Raw genomic sequence first — 25,874 nt, 5'->3', positions numbered from 1 at the left:
ACCTTTTTTAATACAAACGTTGTCAGCCTTACTTTCACCAACACATAAATAAATAGAAATCTTTTAGTCAAAATTTTAATGTTTTCAACTTAATAGAAATATTAAAAATATTAAAAAATTAAAAATATTTCTAAAATATATTTAATTAAAAACGTATTGGACCATTTTCCTTGTAACACCTCCATGGCTTCTAAAAATTGCAAGCCGGATGGTTGGTGAAGCGACGAAGACAAGAGGGAATTCAAAAAACTTACAATTCACGACCCCGTCTGTTCAGCTGGTAAATTCCAACGGAAAATGGACCTAGTTGCTCAAGGCTCAAAGGAGTAAAACCAATATGAAAGGAAATAAAAATGTATACTGTTATACATTATATGTATACTGTTATATAAATGTAGTCTGTTCAGCTGGTAAATGCCAACGGAAAATGGACCTAGTTAGTCAAAGGAGTAAAACCAATATGAAATGAAATAAAAATGTATACCATTTTTATTCAGTTGCAATGCAAAGGCAAAACTGTCTTATTTTTCACTTAGAACAGAGAGCGCAAGCAAGCACTCTAAATAGAAGATTTTCGACTCTATTTGGAGTCATCATCAGAGAGGATGACTCCAAATAGAGTCGAAAATCGTCGATTTATAGAGGCTGGCTAGCATTCTCTGTTCTAAGTGAAAAATAAGATAGTTTTTGCAACTGAATAAAAATGGTATACATTTTTATTTTATTTTATATTGGTTTTACTCCTTTGAGTAACTAGGTCCATTTGTTGGAATTTACTAGCTAAACAGACGGGGTCGTGAATTGCAAGTTTTTTGAATTCCCCCTTGCCTTCTTCGCTTTAGCGTCCATCTGGGGGATATGGTGGAAAATCTTACATACAATTTTTAGAATACATGGAGGTGTTACTAGGAAAATGGTCCAATAAGTTTTCAATTAAATATCTTTCAGGGATATTTTTAATATTTTTTAATATTTTTAATATTTCTATTTGGTTGAAAACTTTAACACTTTGACTTTCAGTTAACAGATGTCGTTAGACACCTACTCCATTGCCGTCAGTTGCAATGCGGGGATAAGCTCTCGGAGAACGGTCACTTGGGGCAGAGAGCAGCAGGCGTACGCCTCTCTGATGATGACTCCAAATAGAGTCGAAAATCGTCGATTTAGAGTGCTGGCTTGCGCTCTCTGTTCTAAGTGAAAAATAAGAGAGTTTTACCTTCGCATTGCAACTGAATAAAAATGGTATACATTTTTATTTCAGAAATCTTTTAATAAATATACAGCGTGTCTACTTGAGTTGGAAACATATGGAAAACTTTTTTATTATTAATTTTACGAAAAAAAGTTATTCTTTATAAAAAGTTCTGCATGCCCCAAAACCTAAGATTCAATTATCAGATATCAAATTTTCTCAATATTATACGAGGTATGTCAAAAAATATGAATTTCGGCTAAAGGTAAAGTACCTTTATTTCTCTCAATATCGAAAATTCTTATGATAAAAAGTTGTTTGGAATTAAAAACTAAGATGAAATATGCAATTACATGCTTCTTATTGAAAAAAAATATTTTTCTTAAATTTATGGATACCCAACATCGTTTTTAATTATTACAAATATTATAACTCGTTTATTATTCATTTTACGAAAAAAAGTTATTCTTCATAAAAAACTTTGCATGGTCTAAAATCTAAGACACAACCATGATATATCAACTTTTATTAATTTTATACGAGGTGTGTCAAAAAATATGAAATTCACTCAATATTATAGCACCTTTATATTTCACAGTATTTCAATTAGAAGGATGTAATTGCATATTGACACATAGTTTTTAATTCTAAACAACTTTTTTAATAACCGTTTTCAATATTGTGAAAAATAAAGGTACTTTACTCTTGAGTGAAATTCATATTTTTTTACATAACTCGTATAAAATTAATAAAATGTCATATCTGTTGGCTGAATCTTCGGTCTTAGGACATACGGAGATTTTTATAAAGAATACCTTTTTTTCGTAAAAGTAATAATAAAAGAGTTATCGTATGTGTAATGAATAAAAACGAAGTTAGTATCAATAAATTTGAGAAAAATTTGGAAAATATTTTTTTCCAATTAGAAGCATGTAATTACATATTTGAGCTTGGTTTTTATTTCCAAACAACTTTTCATAATAAGAATTTTCGATATTGAGAGAAATAAAGGTACTTTACCCTTAGCCGAAATTCATATTTTTTGACATACCTCGTATAATATTGAGAAAATTTGATATCTGATAATTGAATCTTAGGTTTTGGGGCATGCAGAACTTTTTATAGAGAATAACTTTTTTTCGTAAAATTAATAATAAACAAGCTGAAATTGCGAGCATTATCATAACGAAAACTTTGTTTATATACCTATTTAAATTCATAATATAGAAAATTGCTATTACGAAAAGCTGTTTAGAATTAAAAATTATGTTTTAATGTGCAAGTACATCATTCTAATTTAAATGTTGTGAACTATAAAGATACTTTACTCGAAATTCATATTTTTTTACATACCTCGTATAAAATTAATAAAATTTGATTCATGATGGTTGCATCATAAATCTTAGACCAAGGAGGGATTTTTATGAAGAATAACTTTTCTTCGTCAAATTAAAAATACAAGAGTTATAAATGAAAATGATGTTGGTATCCATAATTTGAGAAAATTCGTCAAATATTTTTTTTTATTAGAAGGATGTAATTTCATTTATCAGAACATACTTTTTTATTCCAAACTACATTTTAAATAACAATTTTCCAATATTGTAAAATAAATAATACATACATGATAAAGATACTTTTTACTGATGAACTTTACTTGGATCTACAGACCTAGCGAGTCTCGTAAATTACACGGCTTTGCGCCACGCTTCACGCAACCGTATTTACGTACTTGTGTTTTGAGTTGTGTGCGCTGGTCGCTGGTCAAGAGGAGAATTTACCAAATTTAAATATAATCGTTTGTACTGATTCATTATTAATATAGTATAATATGTATTATTGCTTTCAAAATATACTCAAATTGTATTTTTATACATTTATTACACATATTATTATAATAATTAAATTCACTATAAAATGTCATTTATATTTTATTAATAGCTATATAATTTAAAATTTAGTTTGACATTAACGAAGTGTCAAACTCAAATATAAATACAGTAGGAAAAATGAAAGAATACCCATGGACGAACATATAAAACACGCTGTATTTTCCTGTCACCGTGTCACACAAAAAATTGGCCAACGCAAGTACATGTAATAATTATTGTTACATGTACTTGCACTGGACAATTTTCTTTGTGACACGGTGACAGGAAAATACAGCGTGTTTTATATGTTCGTTCATGGGTATTCTTTCATTTTTCCGACTGTAATAACATTTGCTTTGCTTAACAAATTCAGATTAAAAAAGTAGCCTACTTCCTAATCAAAGATTTCAGCTGACGTTTAGTGCCTGATAGGAGATAACCGGATTGTGACGTCACATTTTAGATTTTGAGGTCGATTATCTCGAAGACAGTTTGAGATATCGAAATGCCGTTTTCAGATTTGGATTCAGAAGACAAAACTACATAAGAATCCATCGATACATCTGCTCTAAGTATTGCAGGAGCGGCGACGCAATAACACACAGACTTTTGCAAATTTATAAACGAAAAGTTTTCGTTGAAAAGTTTCCCATATGTTTCCAACTCAAGTAGACACGCTGTAGATAAAAAATTTATAACCGTTACATATTAAAGATGTATATATGACATACACTTTTAATTTACTACTTCACAAACAAAATAACAAACATAGATTTCTTGGCTGTCTCTCGCCACTTATCTCATTACCTTCAAGAACTTTTCCATATACTTGGTAACATTTACAACATTTTTCGTTTATTCCACCGTATCCCCATTAGCATAATTTGAGCAATAAATCTTGTTATTGAATCATTTAGTTACTTGTAACCGTTGACCTGAAGATGCTCTGTATATTATAGAGAGCGAAACCGGTCGTCGGGAGTTACAATAAATGATTAATGGCCAGTTTCACCATCGACGAATAGTAGTTTATTCTATGATTAAAGTTATTCGACCAATAAACTAACATTTCTCCATTTTACTAACGTCAAATAAGATTTATTTTATTTATTTATCAAAAAATACTTACTCTTCTAGTAAATTGGCAAGTTAATCGGGCTGTAAATATTTAGAAGAAAGTAGATTCGCAAGGTTCACTTTAAATTATGAAAATTATATTGAAACAAAATATAAATTTAACCGTCTAATAAATTTTATTCGACGATCAGCTAATCATTGATTTATTTGTTGTTGGTGAAACCGGACCTTTGAGTACGTCTGTCTTTTTTTTACTTCATTTAAAATGAACTCTCATTATATCTGTGGCAAAAAGTTTATCTAATGCCATCCCCTCTTTGTAAACACACACCATATGCAACCCATTCAACATTTGAAAAATAACTGAATTTGTCGCCCGTGGGGCACACCTTACAAATAATTATTATGCCACCATGAGAAGCACTGTCAACATGTCATATCCCCTCCATATCAACCCTCCCAGCGGAGAGACAAAAACTAATAAAACTCCTGTACACAAGCTGCGCCTCAAAAAACACTATAATAAAAAGCTGATGTTCTATACAGCTAACCCTTTTGAATGTAACAATAAAATCCAGTCAAAATACTTTTATCTAATCTGGGAAGTAAGCTATTGAAAGCAAAACACTGAATTTCCAATTAGTCCTCATGCTACAACTAACTTTACAATTTTCTGATCCCCACTTAGGCAAAATGAGCGCTAATTTCTAAAAATTTACTGCTTCAAAATCGTTTATCCTAAACAGAATTATACTTGATGGGATTAGAAGATTTGCTATATTTAAGGACAATTTGTAGTAATCTAAATCGATCCTGGAAAGAGATCTATTTAGACAATCGAATTGAACTAAAATATATACTTTTGCACCGGTCGGAAATTTTAATAATTTTAATAAAATTATTTTGCAGAAAAGTCAATGGTCTACTATGTCTATCAATACCGAGAGTAACTGTAACTTCAGAAAAACTGGTACAAGTTTTCTTATAGTAGATTTTATAATTTAAGTTTACATCCAAAACAATTACTTTTACTCGTATTTGAACTGTTTCTAAATTAATCATAATAATGTTTTTGTATTCTCATACTTTAATATATCAACTATGATTTCACTACCTGTATCATAATGGTATTCATTATGATACAGATTTTCATTATGATACCGATTTTTATCCAATAGAATCGCGATATAACTTTCGCGCTGAAGGTAGCACATGCGCAGTGACCAATATAAAGCCAAATACTTGCTACTATTGACTTGACACGCTTTGGCAGTTTTTGCGGGCAGTTTTTTACAAAATTATTCGGGTTTCTAAAGCTGAATGTTTAAATTCTAGTATCTACATAGATTAGATATTAAAAAGTAGAAGAGATACAATACACCCTTATATAACTCCACCTCGTACTTCACTGCTTCCGTTGTTTCCTGAACAATTAGTACCTTTGCACATTGACGCCAATTCAAACTTTTGTTGCAAGACTTCTATCAGTTTATCATCGGTTTTCCAGTCAAAGGTATTTTCGAAATTGATAAAACACATATATCTCGGTTTTCCTATATTCCTATATCTTTGAACCATAACGTGCAAACTTAATAATGCTTCTATGGTCATAAGGTTTTTTCTGAAACCAAACTGAGTTTTTGCATCAAATACAATTATTATGAAAATTTTTAAAACATGGCGCATTAAACTGATACTGCGATGATCTCTATATTAGGGTGAGAACTAGACACGCTTTATTCTGTTTAAACTTATTGACGCAACGCTGTTTAAACCATAAAAAATTTGTATGTCTGCTTTACGGATTACGAAAAACGTTTGACAGAGTAAGGCATAGAAAACTGCAATATCTTGGCCACGTGATTGGAGAAACAAAACACCAGCTTCTGCAGAATATCATGGAGGGAAAGATTTTAGGAAAAGTAGCGTTGGAGGGCGACGAATATCATGTTTGTTTTAATGTTCATGGGTGATTTGATTGCTCCAGCTTTTTAGAGCAGCTGTAAACAAATATAGTAAACAAATTCTTACTTACTTACTTAAGCCATCCTATTGTACCTTACGGTGTCGAGGTAAGTGGAGAAATGAGACGTCTCCATGCCTTTCGGTCAGTAGCAAGTCTTTCTGCTTCTCTCCACCCAATATTCCTTTTTTCGCAAGCCTTTCCAATATTTGCATTCCACGTTCTTGCTGGCCTGCCTCTTCGTCGTTTGTTGTCGGATGCCGCTTTCCATACCCTATTTACAGTGCTACCTTCACTCATTCTCGCCATATGTCCAAACCACGATAACTGTTTCGTTTCAAGTATGTCAAAGGTCCTTCCAATACCGCACTTTTCACGCATGTCTTTATTTCTTATACGACCACGTCTGGTCACCTCGGGTACCACACGTAAATATCGCATTTCGCATGCTTGAGTTTTAATACGGATGTTGTCGTTCACTGTTTACGTTTCGCTACCATAAAGTAGCACAGTCTCGTATACAGTTTGAAATACTTTCATTTTTGTTTTCAGGCTTACTTCTTCTTCCTAATAAAACTTTTATTTAGTGCATAGTATAATTTTGTTGCACTCATTACCCTGCTGTTTATTTCTGGTTCTATATTTCCTTGTCCATTCATTGTTGATCCTAGATACTTGAAGTCCTCTACTTGTGTAATGGTCTCATTATTCAGCTTTACATTTATATTTTCTTGAGTTTTCGATATTACTAAAGCTTCTGTTTTTTCAATATATATTTTCATCCCAAATTTCTTAAAAGTTTCATTCCAAACATTCACATTCACTTGCAAGTCTTTTTCTGATTTTGCCACAATTACCAGGTCATCGGCATATATCAACTCTGACACGTAAACTTGTTGAAGTTTATACACCCCAACTCTAGTTCTGATTACCTTATCCCTGCATTCTTTAGCGATTTCGTCCATTAGGGTGCGTTTACTACGGAGATCATATGATGGTATCATAGCCTAGAACATGGTATCGTACTCTTCATATTTGTGAATTCTCGCGTTTAAAATAATGTATTTATTTTACCTGGCGATCGAAACTATATTATCGATCGCTATGTAAAATAAATACATTATTTTAAATGCGAGAATTCACGAATTTAAAGAGTACGATGCCATGTTCTAGGATATGATACCATCATATGATCTCCATAGTGAACGCACCTTTTTTTAGAGTGATGGCTAACAAAGGACTCAGAACACCACCTTGTCTTACACCTGTCCTTGTGTAGAATTCTATAGATGAGCGATTGTTTACTCTTGCATTATTACGTGTACATTTATAATATACTCTTTATTGCTTGGATTAACTTCGGTTTCACATTTCTACGGTTTAATATTTCCCAGATCTTGTTACGTGGCGCCCGATCAAATGCTTTTTCCAAGCCCACAAAACAGAGAAACAACTTACGGTATGATCTAGTAGACAAATAAGTAAATACAAATAGTCATGATGATCTTCAACCTTCGAATTAAAACGGCACTTTAAGAAGAAGAAAGGGATGAGACCTAGAGGAAAAGGTAGAGGACACTTAAATAAGTAATATTGCTCAAAGTGTAATGTATAATAAGTACAAGTATTTCTGCTAATAATATTTTCATTCTTTCCTTCATGAAGTTTGTTTCTAGTGTGCTATAAAAGGTATTTCAAACGAATGTTTTCCTTATATTTGTCGGTAAGAGAAAACAAAATCTATTTCCCATTTCCGTCAGTGGAAAACCATCCCACTTTTCCAATTGACCCATTTCGCAGTGCGAACTTCAAAAATATCAATTACAGCATGAAAGCACGCGAAATTGACGTTTATATTTCACGTCTTTTAACTTGTCACTGAAACATATAAACCTGTCTAATCGTGAAACAACTTAAACCCTTGTGGTCATCGGCAACGGGGCGGAGGTTCTGCTTTTCAATTTTGCTCTAATAAAGAACTTCAATCCATTTTCGCAAAGTCTTGCTGCTTACTTGGTCGAGTTTGTGGGTGTGTGTTGCTGCTCTAAAATGTTTTGTCCCAAGTGCAGTATGTTGTGGAAATATTAGATTTGTTTTATAACGAAAATTACCAACTTTGAAACACTTTTGATATATTCTATACTAGTTTAATTTTTTTAATTTTGTGAACAGGAAGTCTTATTTGCAACAAAAGAAACACATTATTTTTGTAGTTGATGGAATAGAGTAGTACAGAATAATAGTAATTTACGTAACAAGTTGCGAAAGTGATCGTTTATGGGAGGAGAAAGCAGATATTATCTTCATCTTCTGATAAGAAGTTATGTATTTCTTCTTTTTTTTACTCTTTACTTTACGTTCTATTTGGTTTGTAGCCTACGGATATTCTTTGAATGAAAGCAATAACTTTGGGATTGAATATCGCATATTAGGTTATTGATTATGTATTTTAGAAAGGAACTACAACGTTAACGGGGTTTTATTGTTTAATTTATTCAATGGACCTTTAAATATGAAAAAACCGCGGAGTGCTACCATTTAAAGGGGTGAGTTTTTGAGAAATGGGTGAATTAGTCCCTAGGCACAGGGTGAATTAGGGTAAGTTCTATGCACTTTTGGCACAAACACGTCTACAGGAAAATTGTTCCAGGTTAAATTTACTACCGAAATATCACATTTAAAAGTCAAAAATATTTTTTTTTGCAGAAATATATTCAAAAGAAAAGGAATAGAACAACACGAAAGATAACACTTTTGTTTTTTGTCCCATAACTTTTTCCCATTGGGATATATGTAGAGACATTTCTTCATAGAAAAAAAACTTCCATCCTTCCTCTTTAAAATTGTGTTTTTTAGAATTCTCTACAATATATAGTTTACAAAATAAGATTTTTCAAACTTCGTTACTCACAGCGATTTTGGCCCATTTTCCTTGTTATTTCGAAAACATTGCTCTGTAAATTTTTTCTACGCAGCTTTAGGTATATGCAATGGTACATTTAGTAGGAAGAAAAGCCAATTACCCTTAAAATGGTCTATTGTAGAAGGCTGCGTTACTATTTTTAAGCAGGATATGATTTTTGAAAATTTTTTACTATTAATGAATTTTGATATTTTTGGCGATTATTTTTAAATTTCTCATTGTAACTTTTTTTATTGTATATTTAGTTATACAGGGTGTAACAAAAATACAGGTCATAAATTAAATCACATATTCTGGGACCAAAAATAGTTCGAATGAACCTAACTTACCTTCGTACAAATATGCACATAAAAAAAGTTATAGCCCTTTGAAGTTACAAAATGAAAATCTATTTTTTCGAATATATCGAAAACTATTAAATATTTTTTATTGAAAATGGATATGTGGCATTCTTATGGCAGGAGCATTTTAAAGAAAAATTGTAATGAAATTTGTGCACCCCATAAAAATTTTATGGGGGTTTTGTTCCCTTAAACCCCCCAAACTTTTGTGTACGTCTCAATTTAATTATTATTGTGGTACCATTAGTTAAATTTAATATCATTAAAACTTTCTTGCCTCTTAGTATTTTTTCAATAAGGCAGTTTTTATCGAGTTAAGGCTTATATTTTAATATGTTTACATAAAAATTTTATGGGGATTTTGTTCTTTTAAACCCCCGAAATGTTTGTGTACGTTCCAATTAAAATATTGCTGCAGTACCATTAGTTAAACACAGTGTTTTTAAAACTTTTTTGCCTCTTTGTATTTTTTCGAGAAGGCACCTTTTATCGAGATATGGCTCCTTTTTTAATACGGTTCAAAATATACCTAAAAATTTAAATCATACATAAATTTTCATATTATTACCAAGTCTCCATAATCGTACTTAACCATATACAAATATGTGGTGGATTTGACAAATATTCAAAATATCTCGATAAAAATTGACTTTTCAAAAAAGTACAAGAAGCCAAAAAAGTTTTAAAAATATCGTGTTTAAGTAATGGTACTACAATAATAATTTAATTGGAACGTACACAAAAGTTTGGGAGGTTTAAAGGAACTAAACCCCCATAAAATTTTTATAGGGTGACCAAATTTCACTATAATGTTTTCTTAAGATGCTACTGTCATAAGAATGATATATGTCCATTTTCAATAAAAAATCTATATTAGTTTTAGACATATTGGAAAAAATCGATTTTCATTTTGTAACTTCAAAGGGTTGTAACTTTTTTTATATGCACATTTGTACTAAGGTAAGTTAGGTTCAATCAAACTATTTTTGGCCCCAGAATATGTGATTAAATTTATAACCTGTATTTTCGTTACACCCTGTATACATTGTGCAATATAAAAGAAAGCCTATTTTCTTTACTTTAAAATCATTGGTGTAGTGTAAAAAATTCTAGGGCTATTTTTAAATAAGATTATGATTTCTCAAAATGTGACATACATATACACATGCTACAGGTCCCACTAAGTTGGAACCATATGGAAAACTTTTTTATTATTAACTTTGTGAAAAAAATATCTCTTATAAAATGCTCTGCATAATCTAATACCTAAGATGCAATCATCAGATATAAAATTTTATCAATAGTGTACGAGGTATATTAAAAAATATGAAATTCGCTCAAGAGAAATGTACAATTTCACAATATCGAAAAGTGTTATTAAGAAAAGTTATTTGGAAATAAAAATTTGAAATTTTTCTCAAATTACAGATACCCTTGAATATCCTACGGATATCTTGTTTAAAAATAATCCTAGAATTTTTTGCAATACACCATTTAAAAGTAAAGAAAATAAGCTTTTTTCTAATGCGCAATGTATATATACCTAAATTTACAAGAAAAAAAGTCATATTAAGAAATTGAAACAATAATCATAAAAAATACAAAAAATCATTAAAAGTATAAAACCTTGAAAAATCCTAACTTGCTTAAAGATAGTCACACAACTATATACAGTATACTATTTTAAAGGTAATGGACTTCTATTTCTACTAATTCTACCATTATATTATAATATCTAGAAATGCGTAGAAAAGAGTTACAGAACAATGTTTGCAAAATAATGGGGAACATAGCCCAAAAGTGCCGTGAGTATGCAAAAATCCTATTTCGGAAAATATAATTCCTAGTGACCTTTACTAAACGTTATTTTAAAGAGAATGGACTGAAGTTATTTTGGGCTGAAGCAATATCTATACCTATATCCCAGAGGGAAAAAGTTATGGGACAAAGAACAAAATTGCTTTCTTTGAGGTCCATTGACCATATGAGATAATAAAATCTCATTAACGTTGTAGTTCCTTTTAGCTCTCTTATTTTGAACATAATCAATAGCCTATATTTTTAGTATTAATTGGGGATATATTCATTCATTAAATGCTTCAGAGGCTCGAGGAATTTAAAATTTTAGATTTTTCCATTAAATCTGCAAAAATTACTTCTTCATTTAGATTGTGCACAATTTTGTCATTGCTCCATTTTTTAAATGGATTGGAATAAATATCTTTCTCTTGATTTTAGCGGCAATAATTTAATAATTCATAAGTAGCTCTGTTTCAGCGACGCCATTAATCTCATGCAGAATCAATTCGGCGTTACATTCACAAGTGATTTCCATTTTTACTTTATCGTACTATATACGTAGTATAGTATAATATTACTTTATCGTACTATATACGTAGTATAGTATAATAGATAAAGTTATAGGATCGTGCAAAAAAAAATTTTTTCAAATTTCACTTTTTTTCGACGTTTTAAGTCCCCCTGAGTCTAAAAAGCAAATAAAAAAAAAACATGTCGGAAGTATGTACGTACGTATGTATGTACGTACGTATGTCGCCACCGCCCAGCAAAAACTACTGGACCGATTTTGATGAAATTCAACTCAAAGTAAGCTCATCGATAGGTAAATAAAAATACGGAATTTGCCATTTCCAAATTCAAAATGGCGGCCAACATGGCCGACCGCCCACCCGACACATTTCCCTATCTATCTAAAAACTTGTTTAAGATAAGTTTAATTTGAAAAAGTCGTTATATAGCCTAAAGATGGTTCTATAAGAAGGATGTTATCGTTTTTCAGAAAAAGTTACGGGTTGCCTATATTTAAGGGGTCAAATTTTGACATAAATTTGAACTAGATTTTCTCAAAAATGGCTCCAAGGAATTTTTTTATTTTTTGATATATTTTTGATGTTCTATCAGTAAATTGAATGACATTAGTCATATATCTTAACTCCCCATAGGAGGGGAGTTATGAATTTTTTATAAAAAAATATTCGAGTGCCCGTAACTTCCTTCTTAATAGAAATTAAAATTTGAAATTTTGCAGACATATATGGTACTTTATTATCTATTATCACAATAAATTTTACCAAAAATATGGCTTTTGGTTGAACCGGAAATGAATAAAAAATCTTAATTTTTTTAGATACCAAATTTTGTATATTTTACCAAATTTTGAAGGAATGCAAAATTACCTTTCTAATGACATAAAATTCATTGCTGTAGCTCAAAAACTCGAAAAGTTACGGTAAATAGAAATTTTGCTCTAATCGTATGTGTGTCCTCTCTCACGCGTTCATAGCAGAGCATTATTGTAGGGCAGTCAATGAGGGTATTTGGCTCCGAATTCCATCCTACTACATTGATGTACTTGATATTTTCACAGTAAGTAGGGAATAGCTCACGAAACAAAATCTACCCTATATACTATGGCGCTTTTATCTTGGGGCGGTTCCCACTTCTTCAAGGGGGTGGAAAATTTGTTGGTCAAATAAGCACGGAAGTGGCTGAAGAACCTATTTCTAATCAAAAACTGGTCTATACTTTTTTTTGAGAACTCAATACTTTTTGAGTTTTGCGTAGTTGAAAATTGGCCATTTTCATTGAAAAATGACACCTTTTCGGACGGATTTTTTGTGAATACCTTAAAAACTATTCATCGAACTAAAAACAGTATATAAAACATTTTTTAGATTATAAATAATAAAGAGATTCGTTCCTTCGTAAATGTTCTATTTATAATACAAAAAGAGATATGGTAGGTGAAAATAGTTTGTTTTTTGGTGCATGCTCAAATTGGTGTATTCAACTTGAAATAACAGAGGAACGGTAGGTTTTAGGTGTGTAATGCTACCAACACCTTTTGTAGTGTTTGAAAAGGCCTTTAAAACGAGCACCGTTAAATGTCGGTTACTTACAAACTAAGCGAGATATGATGCAAAAAATATATGACTAATGTACTTTAGGGAAAAATGAAAAGTATATACATTTAACTCCCCATCCACCATAATTTAAATGCATTGTTTTCCTTCTACAATACCTTTTAATATATATAGTGTTATTTCAACTTTCAAAAAGTTGAACGGGTTTAAAATGAATGGTTTTTGTAAAAAATGTGATCAAATTATAGAATGAACTTTTAAATTTCCTTAAAAATCTTCCTTTTTCTCCATGTAATTCGAAAATAAAAATATTTCACCCCTGAGAAGTGGTGGGAACTTCCCCCATGATAAAAGCGCCATAGTATATAGGATAGACTTTGAATTAGGAGATTGGGCTACTCCCAAAATTTCATTAAAATCCATGCAGTAGGATAGAATTTGGAGATAATATCTTTTTCTTTTAATCTCGCGCATTGACTGGCGTAATCGAAATAGAATGAAATGCAAATATTGTAAACTATTAATTTCTCAGAAAAATGAACTAATTTGAATTGAAAGTATGACTAATATTCTATTGATTTATGCAATAATCTACACATCTATAGTGTGTCCCCGAAATATATGGCATCGAACGTTTTCTCAAATGCAGGAATTAATGATGCGTAGAACCATAAAATACTTTTAAGTACAGTAGGTGTTTCTAAAATATCAAAATAACGAGTAACTTTGTTATTTTTATAGAATGCCAGTATCTAGTACCATAACGATAATAGATCGGTACGATAAAGTTCTCGGGCGGCCCTTCCGTCCAGCGTTTTTTTAATGTAAAAACGAAAGTACTTTCGAATCCTATATGACAAGCGTCGTCATAATAAACATACAGGTTGGAATTATTGATAATCAGACCATCTACTTAGATACTCAAAATTTCCAAAAGTAAGAAAAACACGTCACGAAAATAGTTGCTTTTGGTAAGAATAATTGTGTTAAGTGACACTTTCGATTTAATAAATCAAAGAATATTATAATATAATAATAAATCGAGAATTTAGAGACCAAAGACAGGAAGATACAAAATCAACAAAGAAAATATTACAACGGAAGCCGATAAGAAGACGAAAAAATGGAAAACCCCAAATGAGACGATTGGATTACGCGGAAGACAACCTGAAAACTATAAAAACTATGAATATACAGTGCGCTGGAATAAGTGTTACCCCCCTTATTAACTTATTTATTTTTAGCATATAAGCAAAATGCTCGGACAGGTCCATTTTTAAAATAATCATAGTATGTCATCGTATGTCAAATAATCATAGTATCGTCAATGTTTCGAACTTTACGCGAAAATTTCGTTTATATTATTTTTAAACGCATTTATTTTTTTCAAATCCTGAGAAAACTAATAAATATTTTTGAAAAAATTAAACTCAGAATGAAAGACTACATTATTACCGAGAGCTGAAAGTCCCTTAGAGTAAACAAAACGTCTCTTTTGAATGATATATTTGAAATTAAAAATCAGACTAAATTTTCTCTTTTTTCACCCCTGTTACTTATTAAAATAATCATTATAGAAGTTCTCAGGGACTCGATAATACTGTAGTATACACCAAGTATTTTTAAATAGGTGCCTCCAAAAAATTTTTAAAGTATATTGGCCCAACATCATAACAAATCAAGAACTCTGGAAGAAAACCAAACAAGAGCTAATTGAAATTTCAACACACCCTGAGTAAGGACAACGCAGATATAACAAAGAAAGCTATGAAATGGACAGTAGCAAGACGAAGAAAGCAAGGACGACCCGCAACGACCTGGAGAAGAACAACTGACTACAAAGGTATGAGAAAGAGCTGGGGAGAGGTAGCAGATATGGCCAGAGACAGAGTCCAATGGAGAAGCTTTGTGGATGCCCTATGCTCCTTTACGGAATAACAGGAAATAATATGTAATTGCTTAAATAGTTTTGAAATGTGGTTGTATAATTTAGGGTGGTGCGAAAAAGTCAAGTTGATAATCCCGTATCGCTATAGTGCGGAAAAGTTGCGATTGGTAATTAGAAGAAAAACAAAAATTATTAAAATCGGACTTTATCTTTCGATCCCGCAACGGGCCTAAAGATTATAAAAAAAAATGAAATTTTACCTTTTTTTCGGAAATGTTTATTTATCCTCCATGTACGTTTTATTTATTGCTATAGTAAAATTTATTTACAGTTTGCACGGTTGAGTAATAAAAACAACAGTTTTACGCATCTAACGAATATCTTCCGATCCCGCAAGGTCAATCAAAATCTATAAAAATTTGAAATTTTCTATGATTTTGATGAATTAAAAAACATTTAGTTATCTGATTTTTCTCCTACATTGTAAAGTTTGTCGCTTGTTTATATATTGTATGACAATACTTAAACAACCCAGAACTCACAACGAGGAGGTGGTTGCACTTCTAGCTCCACACACACCCTTCTCTCCAACCAACCAATGAGTGTGATTTTTACATTATTTACATAGTAAATTTCTTCTTCACGCTTGTATCCAGCTTTTAAACGTCAACTTTGTATTGTGATTTGGTGGTCGAATCTGGCAGCATGCACCTTATTGGTTTAAGTGTTGTCCTTATGACTCCATCTCTTGATTGGGGCCCACATACCTACATTAGACCAGGGTTGACCAACTTAATCGGACTCGAGGTCTATTGTCTGCCTTTCTAATTCTCTGCGATCTACCGACTAGGAATTTTCGTAATATTTAGGACAGGAATAGGTACGTAGGTAGATAATTTTTTCTTGCCACCGATCGGCTGACCTATGGGTCGCGATCGATGGGTTGGCCTCCCCTGCATTAGACGATGCTTCCGTGACCAACTTTAGGCACCTCTCATCAGATTGCGTGTGTCAGGGGTAGTTTTGTACGTTCCAGTCCCGTATGTCGCCCGATGTAATGCAAGAACTTATATCTTCATTTGACACTTCCAAGAAGTGGTGGAGAAGATAGTTTAGCAACAGTCTGCAGCAATAGTTTTGCAACATTATATTCCAGTGTATAATTTCAGTTTAGTCCCGTGCTTCAAAATTTGAAGTATTAGGGAGAAATAAAACACATTAGAGAGCTAAGGATAGTATTAAAAGCCGGATAGACTAAAGCCAAGGGCAAACTTATTAGAAATTTCATCCCTCCTACTTTAAATTTTGAAGAACAGGACTACACTGAAATATTAGATTGGAATGTTGCAACACTAACTTCTCCACCAGTTCTTCAAAGCGTTTCAAATGAAGATATAAGTTCCTACATTATATCAGCCAACACGCCAGACTGGAATGTACAAAACCATCCCTGTCATACGCAAGCTGTCTAGCGGTACGTAGAGTTGGTCACGGAAGTATCCTGTAATTCTAATGTATGTGGGACAAAATCAAGAGATGGATTCATCAAGGCAACACTTAAATCAAGGTCCATGCTGCCAGATTTTACCACCAAATAGAAATTCAAAGTTGACGTTTAAAAGCTGGACACAAACAAAAGAAAACGAAATGTACTATGTAAATAATGTAAAAAACACACACTCATTGGTTGTATGGAGAGAAGGGTGTGGGTGGAGTAAAAAGTGCAACCACCATCTTGTTGTGAGTTCTGGATCGTTTAAATATTATTATACAATATCTAAACAAGCGAAGAGCTTCACAATGTAACAGAAAAATGAGATAATAACTAAATGTTTTTTAATTTATCAAAATCATCAACAATTTCAAATTTTTATAGATTTTGATTGACCTTGCGGTATCGGAAGATATTCGTTAGATGCGTAAAACTGTTGTTTTTATTACTCAACTATGCAAACTGTAAATAAATTTTACTGTATAGCGATAAATAAAATGTACATGGAGAATAAATAAAAATTTCCGAAAAAAAGGTAAAATTTCATTTGTTCATAATCTTTAGGCCCGTTGCGGGATCGGAAGATAAAGTCCGATTTGAATAATTTTTGTTTTGTTTTTCTTCTGATTACCAATCGCAACTTTTCCGCACTATAGCGATACTGGATTATCAACTTGACTTTTTTCGCACCACCCTGTTGTATATACGAGCACTAAAAATACCGTGGACGGCCAAGCACACAAATGAAGCAGTTGTTAACAGAGCAGAAGTTACTGGACAGTTGATTGATAGCGTCAAAATCCAGTAAATATCAAACTTTGTACACATAATTCGGGAAAAACAGTATAATATTCTTCGACTAATTATTGTTCTTCTTTCGGTGCCATATTCATCATCGTCAACTTGCTGGACATAGATCTCCCTCAGCTCTTTCTATATGTCTCAGTCTTCTGCTGCTTGCATCCAGTTATCAATAACTCGCTTTAGATCGTCGGTCCATCTGGTTGGAGGGCGTCCTCTGCTCCGTAGTGCTTCTTGTCGTGGCCTTCACTCGACAAGACGTCAGATCTAGCGACATGTCCTGCCCAGCTCCACTTTAAGGACGCGATTCTTTCGACAGCATCTGTTGTTTTAGTTCTATGACGTATTTCTTCGTTTGCAATTCGGTCTCTAAGGGAGACAGCCAACATCTGGCGCTCCATAGCCCTTTGAGTTACGCGATTGACTTAATATTAGATCTACTAACGTAAGAATTTACATTTCTGTCCAATCATGTATGTTCTGGAGCAGTGCCATCTGCTTCCTTCTTTTCTGCTTTTCAATAACTCGCAAACGGCATTTGCTCTATTTAACACATCTTCGTTGGTCTACATCGCTTTTCAGGGTATTTGGAGTATTTTTTTATGCAACCAGATCCCAAACGCTTCTAGATTGATCTACATGATTTATATTAATTGAAATGAATTTCTTAGAGGGCGTTCTAACCATACTGCGGTATAAATAGTTTTAATTTATATCAAGAAACTACGGTCGTCTTGGTGTAATTTTGAATTTCTCAGAGCCTCCTTGACAACAGGTAGACCTAGAAATAGTACTATCAGAGGATGGAGGGAGACAGATTTAAATCAAAACGAAACGGTAGATTTTTTATTATATTAATTGAATTAAGGTGGCTAACACTCCACCACACTTTAACTCCATAACTAATGTAAATGGGTTTGATAAAAAAATTCTTCAGATAGAAGCGATTATGCAAATTTTCTTTCTAAAGGTCCACGTTGATGTAGATCCTACTTAAGGCGCGAGCAAAGAAAAGAAATATGCCATTCAAATCGCGTTGTATTCATCTCGGTTCAAAAACGATTCGGCCATTTCGGATAGAACTGTATTAAGGAGAATAAAAATAAAAATAGTCGACGTTCGACTGTTTTATTCATTCGCTGTGCCTCGTAGTCAAATTTTATCGACATTAGATTACGTGCATAGGGTAGAGAGAATTTGGGGCCGTACACCGCAATGGTGGGATCACTGGATGTGTATTTAATATTGCGAATTCTGAATAATTCGTGTTAAAGTTCAAACTTACATTCCATAGATTGTGGAGAAGTTTGAATTGCCGATAAAAAACTGAATAAAAGGTTTGATAATGAAGTCATCATTGCTGCGGCTGTATAATTTCATAATTTTGATAAACGGCATAGGTTTTCGGGAAAAATCAAGATTATAATTTAAAACTCTATGTTTTGGCACCCATTTTGGAGCCATGAATAACAGGAATATGGCTACGTTGGAACTCGGGGTCTCAATCTGCCTACTCCCCTCACTCGTGACGTGCCAGTATCTTGTTCTCCAGAAATACGAGAACCGTCAAACGGCACTGAGGTCTCAATCTGCCTACTCCTCAGTGTCGACTGACGTACTGACGTCAGTACGGAAACTGCCAGATCTGTTCACAGATATTATATAGAAAACAGTGTGCTGTTCTGAGGAGGCGTTATGACATGTAAAAACCACTTTAATTTTCATCCAACCAACTTTAACAGCTCGCTGGTATTTCTGTGTTGTACTAGAACCTCTAGTTAGGGTGTGGAGAGAAGAAATGGGATAAAATTTAATTTTTGAGAATAACAATGTACCTCCACATAACAGCAGAGTGACTACAGACTCTCTTGAAGCAGAAGATATCACTGTTTTGAAGTTTCCTGCTTGCTCACCCAACCTTAACCCTATAGAGTGTTTGCTGGATATGCTTAAAAAAATAAGAGCTCGTGGGATGGTCCACAAGACACCGCATGGATAGTATAAGTTGCTCTTGAAGAATGGAATAACCTACCCCAACAGAATGTTGACAATTTGCTTAGGACTTGCCCACTCAAACTGAACTTTGAATAAAGGCTAGAGGTGGTAATACTGACTACTAAAAAATAAAAATAAGTAAAAACAATTTAAACATTTTTCGTTTTACAGTAGGTAATTTTTGTTGGTGTTATGCTATGGACTCTAAAACAAATAATTTCAATTTGTTGTTTCATTGTCATGTATTGGTGATTACATTAATTTAAAACAAACATGGTTTAACTTCCTATCTCCGTAATTTGGTAATATTGACCAAGCCCTGAGACAGTTGAAAAAGAAGTGCAATGGAATTGGACTATCGATAGGACATACGATACTCTACATGCTACAATATGCAGATCACCAAATTGTAATTGCACTGGACAAAGAAGATCCTGAATATATGGCTAGAAAACTAATAGATGAATGTTAAGTGGATACTGGAAATTAATAACAAAAAATACAATATCCCTGCGTAGCAAGAGAAGAAAGAGAGAACCTGAACCTGGAATAGGAGAAAATTTCAAGCTGCAATGAATATGTATATTTTAGAATAAAGCCAACGAGTACAGGAAAAAACGAGAGAAATATTAAAGAAAGGATAGTCCAAAGAAGACAGGTGATAGGAGCCATGAATTCGATAATGTGGCAAAAAAATAAAAGAACAGAAAATAAAAGACTGATTTACAACACAATTTTAAAATCAGTATTAACCTATGGAGCTAAAGTCTGAAAATTAACCAAGAAATACAATGCTAAATTACTAGCCACTGAAATGTATTTTTGGAGAAGGTCAGCAAGAAGACCTTAGGTCTTCTAAGGAAGAAATAGGAAATAAGATGACATGAGACAATAAATGGGAAAAGAAAGTACAATCATAGACGAGATTTAAAGACAATGGCACGATCATATAAAATTAATGGAGGAAAGAACACTCCCAAAAAAGTGTTAGAATTGACCCCTACAGAAAAACGAAGACGAGGAAGATCAGCACCACATTGTTGAGGTGCATCTCCATTATCTCCAAGGCAATATTGAAAAGAAATTTAAGAGATAAAGAATGCCATAATACAAAGGAGTGACGATTAGGATTGGAGAGGCGTATAACGCTGTAAAACCGGTTTACTATAATTATATTATAACTATACTTCGTGAAGCAGAAGTTCGGAGACGTATTGGTATGGCAAAAAATGCGATGAGTCGCCTAACTAAAGTTTGGAAAAACAGATCTTTCTCTTAAAATATCAAGAAGAGACTGGTGAATGCCCTTGTTTTCTCAATATTTTTATACGGAGCAGAGACTTGGACTCTTCGCGCATGAGACCGCCAAAAAATTGATACCTTAGATATGTGGTGCTGGAGAAGAATGCTACGCATACCTTGGATAGCTCATAGGAAAAACGTTTTCATTCTAAACCAACTCAATATTAAAAAAGGCTCTCCACAATATGTCTGCAACGTATTCTGCAATTCTTTGGTCACGTGGTTCGCAGAGGTGACGACAGTTTAGAGAGATTAATTGTTTCTGGAAACGTTCCGGGAAGAAGATCAAGAGGACGATCACCAACTAGATGGTCTGACCAAATAAAGTATTCAGCTTGAAACTCATTCTGCGAAGCTCTTAGAGCAGTTGAAGATAGAGACCAATGGAGAAACATTTAGGAATATTGGAAGAAATCACGATCCTCAGTAATGGGGAAACGTTAAGAGAGAGAGAGAGAGAGAGAGAGAGAGAGAGAGAGAGAGAGAGAGAGAGAGAGAGAGATACTTCGTATTTTGTTTTTTTTTTTAAACTCGCTAGGCATGATAAATATCAGATGATTCCATATAAGCTCGGTGGTGTGTATTTTGAATATTGTTTTACCGTCATACACCTTTCCAAATAGGTAATCTGGTGTATATAACTGTAGCAATCGAAAAACGCTTCAGTAAATCCCAAACGGAATCTGCAGGTAGCCTGTAAATGTAACCTACATTTCTGTTTTTTGCGCTAACCTAGATTTGCTAAAATCGACATAAATTCCCGTGCCTTGCTTTACTTTAGAATTATTGTCAAACCGGTACGATGCCGATGGTGTGTATTCCGGAATTCGTTTAGTAGTCCAGGATGTGGGTGAAAAACATGTTATACTAAAATTGAAACAATCAGGAATGCACGTCATAGATTTAATGACATCATAATCCACCTGAACAAACGTGACGGCAAAAAAATTCGGCACATTTTTCTCACACATTAGTTTTTTCGCTACGGTTAAGAGGCAAGATTAGCGCGTGGAAAACGCGTTTCAAGATTGCGGCTGTAATTTTGAATATTTTGTCGAGATACTTGGCACACATATTCGTAATATATGTAGTATATAATTAGGACGGTACTAAGCCCAATTTGAGAAATATATAAGAATGAGGAAATTACTCTATAATTAAATAAAATTTTGCAAAAACGAACCTGTACCGCCATTAAGAAGAACAAAAAAATATACTTTTTTGAATAAACTTTTTTATCCCATGTCTAGATTTTGTGTTACATTATAACAACTAAAAATCGATTATCTATAACAAGAAATCGAACTTGACTGACTTAGCAACATACATCACGCATATGAGTATATAATTATTGTTTTTGATAGTATAATATCACTGTCACTGTCGTACTAACTGCCAACGCAGTTTTGTCGCATTGTTGAAAATTCGCAGAATGTTGCCTCTTAAGTTTAGCAGTAGGAAAGCACTGTTGCCAAATAAAAAACATATTTTTGTTTACCACAGCAACTGCCGGCTACACTGTTTCTCTTTGTCTTTAAGAGTGTGAGACAAAGATAACTTATCTGTAATATAAGTGTCAAAGTCGTGTTGTCCTACAGAAGGTTATGTAAGATTTTTGTTTTATTTTATTTTCTTCCCTTCTTCTTTTGTGGCCTTTGAGAGCTGTGCTCATTTAGACATTTAGGCAGTCCTTAAAGTTAACGCCTATCTAAACGCACCATACAACAAAATTATTACGAACCTTATCGACCAATCAAGGATAGGGAAGTGAAAGTGAAGTTGGTTAAAAAATTAACTCTCCTTAAAATATAAACTTAATCAATAAAATATTTTGACAATATATTTAACCTCCAATATTATGACAGACGACATTTACCATTTACAATCTCTTCATAATCATCATTGGTGCTACAGCCCTATAAAAGGGCCTCGACCTTCCCAAGTCTATTACGCCAGTAAGTCCTATCCATTGCCAGTTGCCAGTTTGCTGCGCCTAGTTTTCTCCCATCCTCATCCACACCATCCTTCCGTCTGAGTTTTGGCCTACCCCTATTTCTACTTCCAACAGGTTGAGACATAAGGATTCTTCTAGGAGGGTTGTTCTGCTGTGATCTTGCTAGATGTCCTGCGTATCTTAGTTTTTCTATTCTTTTAAGAGATATTACGTCTTTACCGCCAAATTTTTGTTTATATTTGTGGTATGCCTCGTAGTTGTACCTATTGCTCCAAACACCATTTTCACAGATGCCACCGAATATTCCTATCAGGATCCTTCGTTCAAATATAAGCAGAGAGTTTTCATCTGCCTTGGATATGGTCCATACCTCTGATCCATATGTCAACACTGGTTGTATAAGGGTTTTGTATATGGTTATTTTTGTTTTTTGGCTTAAGTTTCTGCTTCTCATATGTCTACTTATTCCAAAATAGCATTTGTTGGCTAGGATTACTCTTAAAAATAAACAAATCGTAAAAATAAATGTGTAGATCATTTTTCAACCACTTATTTTGTGGTTAGAAAAAAGGTGCCAAATGTTGTTATAAATATTTGTAGCTGCAGCGGCTCCTATACATAATTTGAGTGTCTAACTTGCAGATTATTGTTGCCGAAAACAAAACGAAGACTTAAAAAAATTAAAGTGTTCTACAACCAAATGAAGCCACGATAATTTTTAATTTTGTTTTAATCGTATTGACTTTATTATTATAACAATTAAAAAATCATTTCGGGGTAATTTAGTAAAGAAAGACGTACAAGTCGTACAAGCCAAGCTTGTAGGAATACTTTCTTCAGAAAATGATCCCGAAATAATTATTTCTTAAATGTTATAAATAACGTCTCTACAATTAAAAAAAAACAAAAATTATCCGGCTTTATTTAGATATAGACAACTTTTATTTTTTTTAATCTTCGTTTTGTCTTCACCAATAAAAATCTAGAAGTTAAAAACTTGGCCCTCGCTTACTGTTTATTTTCCACTGGACAATCAACTGCAGCATACGGCACTTATCGTATCTCAAGATTTGGCTTAGATATTCAAGTTTGTTTTTGTTTAATTGTGCTCACGATTTGTTTTTCTTTTCCGATTCTGTGGATTACCCCTATGTTGGTATCTACGAAAAATGCGTCGGTACATTCACATTTCGAATTCTTCTAGTTTTTTCGTGAGCGTCTCTGTCAGCGTCCAGGCCTCCACACCCAATAATAAGATCAGAAAAATATAGCATTAACTAGACGTAGTTTTAGGGGAAGAGATACACACACCCGAACTTGTATGGAATCACCATGTATTTCAAAGTAATATTTATTTCTTTTGAAAAAACTTATTGTTGCGAAGAATAAAGGTTTATATTGAGAATAAACGAATATATAAGACAATCGAATAGTACAGCTCTGTACGGCATAGGTTATTTTCTTGAGTTGTAAATTGAACGACAATAAATTAACTAACTTTTGCGTTCAAAAACGAAAATATGCCTGATGTGGGGTTATAGAACTTACAACGAGGAAAGATTATTGGTCTTGTGGAGAAAGTAATGTTATCAGAGGGACATAGCTGTAGAGCTATGCGTAATACAGGGCGTTCTGTCCAAAACGTATGTTAGGTAATAAGAACTAGGAGAGCTCAAAATAAAGCAAGGGAAAGTCGCCAAAAGTAATAACGGTTCTCCAAGATCGTTTAATTGTCCAATCAGCTGGAAGACACACAACCATTTCTTACCTGCAGCTCCAAAGGCAGCTTTTGAAAGCTACAGGTTTAACTGTTTCAGTTGAAAAGATAAGAAGAAGGGTTCGTACCTAGAAGTATACAGCAGAAGACAGTTATGGGTTCCCGGGTTATCCAAGGAGCACAAGATTGATCGCCCAAATTGGTGTCTTCATTACCAAAACTGGAACATTGGGAATTGACAAAATGTGCTATTTTCAAAAAAAGTCAGGATTTGTGTAAAATAAGATGGCCCATGAGATCGTATACTTAGAGGTTGAGTAAGATAAGCAAGAACGAAAACTGTCAGATCTGTTCACAAATATACAAGGGGAAGTGTAATTTTCTGGAGAGAAATTGTGATCCGTAAAAAAACTCTTTTAATTTTCATCCAATCAACTTTAACTGCCCACAGGTAGTTGATAACCTGTAGTCAGGCTCTGGAGAGGTGCAACAGGAGAAAATTTAATTATAGGGCATGATAATGGACCTCTACATACCATTAGAATGACTACAGGCATCATTGAAGCAGAAGGTATCCCTTGTTTGGGGTGGCCTGCTTGCTCACCCGAGCTTAACCCTATAGAGGATTTGTGGGATATGATTAAAATAAAATTCAGAGCTTGCCGGGATAATCCACAAAACACCGCACGGCTAGTACAAGCTGCTCTTGAAGGATGGAGCAACCTACCACAACAAAATGTTAATAATCTCATTAGGAGCGTGCCCACGCAAACTGAAGCTTGCATAAGTACTAGAGGTGATAACACTGACTACCAAGAAAAAAAAAAATAAAATGAATTTAAACATAATTCATTTTACATTGAAATTTTTTATAATATTGACTGTAAAACCACTAGATCCAATTTGTTAGTTAAATACTTTATTGTTTTATTTAATTGTTATGTATTTGTTAATAAATTGCTTTAAAATTTATATTGTTTGACTTGGTGTGTTTTTTTTTTAATTCTCACGAAATAGTAAGAAATATCAGATGATTTCTTGTAAGTTTGGGTGTGTGTATATCTATGGTTATGACGATTCTACATGGTCAATTAGTAAGTTGTTTATTCGAAACTTCTAGCAGGTTGTTGCTTTTTGCTTATCAGCACCTATTTTGTCTTTTTGAAGTTGAGGTTCAGGCCGTATTCATTATTGACTGAATTATTCATTTCCATTGCCTGTTGTAAATCATTTGTGCTACTGGCAAGGGTCACGATGTCATCTGCAAATCTTATATTGTTGGTTAACTCATGGTTTATGTTTATTTATTTTTATGTCCCCAATTCCATTTTCCATACATTTTTTAAATATTTCCTCGGAATAAATATTGAATAGGAGTGTGGATAAGATAAAACCCTGCGGGACACTTTTTTTATCCCCACACTTTCAGTAAGCTCGTTGTCAATTTTTGCTATTGCTGTTTGACCCCAGTAGA

The sequence above is a fragment of the Diabrotica virgifera genome, chromosome 6, assembly GCF_917563875.1.
Source record: "Diabrotica virgifera virgifera chromosome 6, PGI_DIABVI_V3a".
Lineage (NCBI taxonomy): Eukaryota > Metazoa > Arthropoda > Insecta > Coleoptera > Chrysomelidae > Diabrotica > Diabrotica virgifera.
Note: the sequence above shows the minus strand (reverse complement) of the source record.